The sequence below is a fragment of the Arachis hypogaea genome, chromosome 16 (assembly GCF_003086295.3).
Source record: "Arachis hypogaea cultivar Tifrunner chromosome 16, arahy.Tifrunner.gnm2.J5K5, whole genome shotgun sequence".
NCBI lineage: Eukaryota > Viridiplantae > Streptophyta > Magnoliopsida > Fabales > Fabaceae > Arachis > Arachis hypogaea.
This window is the reverse complement of record NC_092051.1, coordinates 42,098,022-42,106,149: the sequence shown is the minus strand read 5'-3', so window position 1 is coordinate 42,106,149 and position 8,128 is coordinate 42,098,022. Positions and strand designations below refer to the sequence as shown.

Here is an 8,128-nt window from a genome sequence, read left to right as displayed (position 1 = left end):
TATTTCTTATTGATTTTCTATGCTTTCATTTTGTACCCACCAAGTTTTTGATAAAATACTTGGTTGGATTTTAAATTAGCTTTTTATGTTCTTAGCTTGGATTGAGTAAATTGGAGACTCTTGAATTGTCAATGTTTCTTGTTGGTTGGTGATTGAAAGTTGCTAGTTGGCTTGAGCTTTACTAACTCTAGTCTTTGATTAGAATTTGTGAACTCAAGTCGAATTGCTCACTTGACTTACTTTCAATTGTTAGAGGTTAACTAAGTGAGAGCAAAAAGCAATTACCATCACAAGTAACTATGATAATGGGGATAGGAATTCCAATTATCAGTCCTTGCTAGGAATTTTCTTAGTTGTTATTTTATTTCCTTGTTATTTACATTACTTGTTCCTTATTTCAAAACCCAAAAATATACTTTTCCATAACCAATAATAGCTACACTTCCCTGTAATTCCTTGAGAGACGACCCGAGGCTTAATACTTCGGTTTATTTTTATTGGGTTTGCTTTAGTGACAAACAAATTAAATGTTGATTGAGGATTGTTGTTGGTTTAGAACTATGCTTACAACGAGATTTCATTGAGAAATTCTTTACCGACAATTTTCCTTTGTCAGTTTTCCCATGTAATTCACCTTTTCCACGGTGGGTTGGTCAGGATCATAAGCTTCTACTTCAGAGGAAGCTTCTTGAGTGCTGCCAACTGCAGCTTGCATTCCAGTCAAATGCTGAGAGATCATATTGACCTGCTGGGTCAAGATCTTATTCTGAGCCAATATAGCATTCAGAGTGTCAACTTCAACAACTCCTTTCTTCTGAGGGACCCCATTGTTCACAGGATTTCTCTCAGAATTGTACATGAATTGGTTGTTTCCAACCATCTCAATGAGTTCTCTTGCTTCTGCAGGCATTTTCTTTAAGTGGAATGATTCACCAGCTGAACTGTCCAATGATAATTTGAACATCTCAGACAAACCATCATAGAAGATACCTAGGATAGACCGTTCTGAGAGCATGTCAGGAGGACACCTCCTGATCAGTTGCTTGTATCTTTCCCAAGCTTCATAGAGGAATTCACCTTCTCTTTGTTTGAAGGTTTAAACTTGCACTCTGATTTTACTCATCCTTTGAGGAAGGAAGAATTTGGCCAAAAAAGCATTGACCAACTTTTCCCAAGAGTCTAGGATCTCTTTTGGTTGAGAATCCAACCATATTTTAGCTCTGCCTCTAATAGCAAAGGGAAAGAGCATAAGTCTTTAGACCTCAGGATCCACTCCATTGGTCTTAACAGTATTACAGATCTGCAAAAATACAGATAGGAACTGATATGGATCTTCCAGTGGAAGTCCATGAAATTTGCAATTCTGTTGCAGAAGATAGACTAACTGAGGCTTAAGCTCAAAGTTTTTAGCGCTAATGGGAAGGTATGGAGATACTTCTTCCATAGAAATCAAAGGTAGGTATGGTGTAGTCACCAAGAACCTTTCTTACATCTCCTCCATTATTAGCATTGTCTGCCATGTCTTCAGCTTCTTGTTTGAAACTTTCTGAGATGTTTCTTCCGAAGTGTTGTACTTTAGCTTGTTGTAAACACCTCCTTAGAGTTTTCTCAGGTTTAGGGTCAGGATTAAAGAGAGGTTCTTTATCTCTGTTCCTGGTCATAAACAAGAAAAAGAAAACAAGAAAGAAGAAGAATGGGAGCTTTATGTTCAAGAACAGAGGACTCCCTGTGAGATGTGAAGAAGAAAGAAAAGAAGAATGAAAATACAAAGGAGAGAAGAGGAATTCGAATAAGAGAGAAGAAGAATTCAAAAGTTAGAAGTAAAAAGAGAAAACATTTTTGTTTTTATTTTTACTTATTAATTAAATTCAAAAATTAAAGCTAACTAATTAAAAAGATTTTAAAATTAAATGATGAATTTTCAGAAAAGAACAAAGAGAAATTAAGAAGATATTTCCGAAAATTAGAAGAGAGAAGAATTAGTTAGGAAGTTTTAAAAAAGAAGAAACAGAAAATAAGTAACTAATTAAGAAAGATTTGAAAACAACACAAGATAGAAGATTAGAAAAGATTTGAATTTAAAATTTAAAATTAGAAAAGATAAGATAGAAATTGAAAAGTTTTGAAAAAGATTTGATTTAAAATTTGAAATTAGAAAAGATAAGATAAGAATTTGAAAAAAATTTAAAAAAGATAAGATTTGAAATTTGATTTTTGAAAAAGATTTGATTTTGAAATTTGAATTTTGAAAATTTAAATTTTAAATTTTGAAAATTGAATTTTAAAATTTGAATTTGAAATAAGATAAGATAAGATTTTTGAATTTTTAAAGAAAGATAGAAATATAAGATAGTAAATTGAAAAAGATATGATTTTTGAAAAGATTTAAATTTGAAATTTAAAACTAAGATAAGATAAGATAATGATTTTGAAATTAAAACTTGAAAAATTTGTTGTAATTTTCGAAAAAATTGAGATAAAGATAAGAAAAGATATTTTGTTTTTTTTTTTAATTTTTGAATTTAATGAAGAAAGAGAAAAACAAAAAAAAGCACCAAGCTTAAAATTTTTAGATCTAAAGACACTACTATGCGAAAATTTTAAAGAAAAACACAAAGGAACACCAAACTTAAAAATTTTAAGATCTAAACAAAAATAAAAACAAGAACACTTTGAAGATCAAGAAGAACACGAAGAACAAAACTCAAAGAATTCAAAGAAAACAAGAACATGCAAAGGACACCAAACTTAAAAATTTTCAAAACCAAAGACACAAATTTCGAAAATTTAAAAGAAAAGACTCAAGAAGACACCAAACTTAAAGACTAACACAAGACTCAAACAAAAGACACTATTTTTGAAAATTTCTGGAAAAACACTCAAGAAATTCAAAAAAGACTCAAACAAAAACAAGAACAAAAGACTCAAAAAGCAAAGATTAAATAAAGAAAAGAATTTTTTTTGAAAATTTTTTTTGATTTTTTTTTGAAAAAGAAGAGGAAAATAAAAGACTCAAACAAAAGATCAAGATAAATAGAGAAAAGAAAATTTTTGAAATGAAAATAAAAGACATACATAAAATAAAACTAAACCTATAAAGAAAAGGAAATTACCTAATCTAAGTAACAAGACAATCCGTTAATTGTCCAAACTCGAACAATCCCCGGCAACGGCGCTAAAAACTTGGTGCGCAGAGTTACACTTCGCACAACTGAACCAGCAAGTGCACTGGGTCATCCAAGTAATACCTGAGTGAGTCAGGGTCGATCTCATGAGGATTGCGATTTGAAGCAAGCTATGGTTATCTTTTAGATCTTAGTCAGGCGGATATAGAAGTTGTTTGCTTGTTTAAAGCGCATAAAAGTAAAATAAATAAAACATTACTCAGTTGATAGTGAATGCAGTGATATGGAGATGGTTAAGGATTGGAGATGCTTTGTTCTTTTAGATTACTCTGGTCTAGCTGTCTATTCCAACTGTGAATGATTTCTTCTATGGTAGGTTGTATGTGATCAACGCCTTTCTTAAGGGATCGCCAATGCTTCTCTAGATCTAAACCTCAGGGTTAGTGCGGATCCAGTCTAATTGAGGGTGAAGCTCCTGCAGTTCATTCTCCTTAGTGATCCTACTCAAAAAGCCATAGATAAGGTCGAATCTTCCAAATCATAGAATGATATGCCTGATGAGCGGATAATTTATACGCTTTTTGGCATTGTTTTTAGTATGTTTTTAGTAGGATCTAGTTACTTTTAGGGATGTTTTTTATTAGTTTTTATGTTAAATTCATATTTCTGGACTTTACTATGAGTTTGTGTGTTTTTCTATGATTTCAAGTTTTTTTTGGCTGAAATTGAGGGACTTGAGCAAAAATCAGATTCAGAGGTAGAAGAAGGACTGCTGATGCTGTTGGATTCTGACCTCCCTGCACTCAAAGTGGATTTTCTGGAACTACCAAACTCAAACTGGCGCACTTCCAATTGCGTTGGAAAGTAGACATCCAGGGCTTTCCAGCAATATATAATAGTCCATACTTTGGCCGAGTTTAGATGACGCAAAAGGGCATTGAACGCCAGTTCTATGCTGCAGTCTTGAGTTAAACGCCAGAAACACGTCACAAACCAGAGTTGAACGCCAAAAACACGTTACAACTTGGCGTTCAACTCCAAAAGAAGCCTCTGCACGTGTAAACTTCAAGCTCAGCACAAGCACACACCAAGTGGGCCCCGGAAGTGGATTTATGCATCAATTACTTACTTTTGTAAATCCTAGTAGCTAGTTTAGTATAAATAGGACTTTTTACAATTGTATTTACATCTTATGATTTTTAGTTCAACTGGGGATCATATTGATCACATATGGGGGCTGGCCATTCGGCCATGCCTGGACCTTCATCACTTATGTATTTTCAACGGTAGAGTTTCTACACACCATAGATTAAGGTGTGGAGCTCTGCTGTTCCTCATGAATTAATACAAAGTACTACTGTTTTTCTATTCAATTCAACTTATTCCGCTTCTAAGATATCTATTCTCACTTCAACATGAATGTGGTGATCGTGACAGTCATCATCATTCCCTATGAACAAGTGCCTGACAACCACTTCCGTTCTACCTTAGATTGAATGAGTATCTCTTGGATTCCTTAATCATAATCTTCGTGGTATAAGTTAGAACCCATGGATGGCCATTCCTGAGATCCGAAAAGTCTAAACCTTGTCTGTGGTATTCCGAGTAGGATCTGGGAAGGGATGGCTGTGACGAGCTTCAAACTCGCGAGTGCTGGGCATAGTGACAGACGCAAAAGGATCAATGGATCCTATTCCAGTATGATCGAGAACCGACAGATGATTAGCCATGCAGTGACAGCGCATTGGACCATTTTCACTGAGAGGATAGGATGTAGCCATTGACAACGGTGATGCCTGACATACAGCTTGCCATGGAAATGAGTAGGATTGGTTGGATGAAGACAGCAGGAAAGCAGAGGTTCAGAGGAACGAAAGCATCTCTATACGCTTATCTGAAATTCTCACCAATGAATTACATAAGTATCTCTATCCTATTTTATGTTTTATTTACTATTATTATTCGAAAACTCCATAACCATTTAATATCCGCCTGACTGAGATTTACAAGATGACCATAGCTTACTTCATACCAACAATCTCCGTGGGATCGACCCTTACTCACGTAAGGTTTTATTACTTAGACGACCCAGTGCACTTGCTGGTTAGTTGTATCGAAGTTGTGACAAATTATGAATTAAGATTAAAGCACCAAGTTTTTGGAGCCATTACCAGGGATCACAATTTCGTGCACCAAGTTTTTGGCGCCGTTGCCGGGGATTGTTCGAGTTTGGACAACTGACGGTTAATCTTGTTGCTCAGATTAGGTAATTTTCTTTTTGTTTTATTTACAAAAAAAAATATTTCTTCAAAAATCTTTCAACCAAAAACTTTTCCTTTTGTTTTCGTAAATTATTCAAAATTTTTAAGAATGAATTCTAGAGTTTCATGGTAACATGTTGAAGCTTGGCTGGCTGTAAAGCCATATCCAAATTCTTTTGGACTGAGGCTTCCAAACCATCAGCATAAAGGCAAGTTAATTTGATGACTTAGCTGCTGAATGTCTGATTTGTATCTTCTAAAGCTTGGCTGGCTATTAAGCCATGTCTAACCCTTGGATTGGAGCTTTAGGCTAACATTGAAAGATTCCTGAAATTCTTATTAAAAATTTTTGAATTTCTTATTTCCTTTTTCCTATATGTTTTTCGAAAAAAATATTCAAAAAATCCAAAAAAAAAATTTAATAAAATCATAAAAATCAAAAAAATATTTTTTGTTTCTTGTTTGAGTCTAGAGTCAATTTTTAAGTTTGGTGTCAACTGCATTTTTTCTAAAAAATTATGCATTTTTCGAAAAAATTCATGCATTCATAGTGTTCTTCATGATCTTCAAGTTGTTCTTGGTAAGTCTTCTTGTTTGATCTTGTTGTTTTCTTATTTTGTGTCTTTTGTTGTTTTTCATGTGTATCTTTGCATTCATAGTGTCTAAGCATTAAAGATTTCTAAGTTTGGTGTCTTGCATGTTTTCTTTGCATCAAAAATTTTTCAAAAATATGTTCTTGATGTTCATCATAATCTTCAAAGTATTCTTGGTGTTCATCTTGACATTCATAGTGTTCTTGCATGCATTCATTGTTTGATCTAAAAATTCTCAAGCATTGAGTCTTTTTCATGTTTCTCTCTTTCTTCATTAAAAATTCAAAAATCAACAAAATATCTTTCCCTTTTTCACTCATAAATTTTCGAAAATTTCTTTTTCAAAACTTTTTAAAATTTAGTTGTTTCTTATGAGTCAAATCAAATTTTCAATTTAAAAATCTTATCTTTTTCAAAATCTTTTTCAAAAATCAAATCTTTTTCATTTTTCTTATTTATTTTCGAAAATTTTAAAAATATTTTTTCAAAAATCTTTTTCTTAATTTTATATCATATTTTCAAAAATATCATCAACAATTAATGTTTTGATTCAAAAATTTCAAGTTTGTTACTTACTTGTTAAGAAAAATTCAAACTTTAAGTTCTAGAATCATATATTATGATTTCTTGTGAATCAAGTCATTAATTGTGATTTTAAAAATCAAATATTTTTCAAAACTAATTTCAATCATATCTTTTCAAAAATATCTTTTTATCTTATCTTTTTCAAAATCATATCTTTTTAATCATACCTTTTCATATCATATCTTTTTCAAATATCTTTTCTGACTTCTTATCTTCTTATCTTTTCAAAATTGATTTTCAAATCTTATCTTTTTATTTCAATCATATCTCTTTCAAAACTACCTAACTAACTATCCCTCTCTAATTTTCGAAAATACCCCCCCTCTTTTTCAAAAATTCTTTTTAGTTAATCAATTGTTTAAATTTTAATTTTAATTTTAATTCTACTTTAATTCTCGAAAATCATCAACCCCTTTTCAAAAATTATTTTCGAAAATTTCTCTCTCTCATCTTCTTCTATTTATTTAATTACTTACTAACACTTCTCTTCATCTCATATCTCTGCTCTCCTCACCTTTGTGTTTGGATTCTCCTCCTTTCTCTTTCCTTACATTACATTCTTTTCTTCTTCTACTCACACAAAGGAATCTCTATACTGTGACATAGAGGATTCCATATTTTCATTGTTATTCCCTTCTTTGTCATATGAGCAGGAGCAAGGACAAGAACATTCTTGTTGAAGCAGATCCTGAACCTGAAAGGACTCTGAAAAGGAAACTAAGAGAAGTTAAAATACAACAATCCAGAGACAACCTTACAGGAATTTTCGAACAGGAAGAGGAGATGGCAGCCGAAAATAATAATAATGCAAGGTGGATGCTTGGTGACTTTACTGCACCTAATTCCAATTTATATGGAAGAAGCATCTCCATCCCTACCATTGGAGCAAACAATTTTAAGCTTAAGCCTCAAATAGTTTCTCTTATGCAACAAAACTGCAAGTTTTATGGACTTCCATCTGAAGATCCTTTTCAGTTCTTAACTGAATTCTTGTAGATATGTGATACTGTTAAGACTAATGGAGTAGATCCTGAAGTCTACAGGCTCATGCTTTTCCCTTTTACTGTAAGAGACAGAGCTAGAGTATGGTTGGACTCTCAACCTAAGGATAGCCTGAACTCTTGGGATAAGCTGGTCACGGCTTTCTTAGCAAAGTTCTTTCCTCCTCAAAAGCTTAGTAAACTTAGAGTGGATGTTCAGACCTTCAGACAGAAAGAAGGTGAATCCCTCTATGAAGCTTGGGAGAGATACAAGCAACTGACCAAAAAGTGTCCTTCTGACATGCTTTCAGAATGGACCATCCTGGATATATTCTATGATGGTCTGTCTGAGTTATCAAAGATGTCATTGGATACTTCTGCAGGTGGATCCATTCACCTAAAGAAAACGCCTGCAGAAGCTCAACAACTTATTGACATGGTTGCTAACAACCAGTTTATGTACACTTCTGAGAGGAATCCTGTGAGTAATGGGACGCCTCAAAAGAAGGGAGTTCTTGAAATTGATACTCTGAATGCCATATTGGCTCAGAATAAAATATTGACTCAACAAGTCAATATGATTT

The 8,128-nt window shown here is 33.0% G+C and overlaps 2 non-coding genes across 2 annotated transcripts; one reads left to right on the top strand and one right to left on the bottom strand.

Annotated features, from left to right (window-relative positions):
- The first annotated feature begins 1,008 nt into the window (after positions 1-1,008).
- LOC112761856 (small nucleolar RNA R71) lies at positions 1,009-1,117 on the top strand. The gene has a single exon (XR_003182228.1). It is a non-coding gene; the product is annotated as a small nucleolar RNA R71 (small nucleolar RNA).
- A 6,626-nt stretch (positions 1,118-7,743) lies between these two features.
- Positions 7,744-7,851, bottom strand: LOC112761230 (small nucleolar RNA R71). Its single transcript, XR_003181635.1, has one exon. It is a non-coding gene; the product is annotated as a small nucleolar RNA R71 (small nucleolar RNA).
- Between the last annotated feature and the right edge of the window lie 277 nt (positions 7,852-8,128).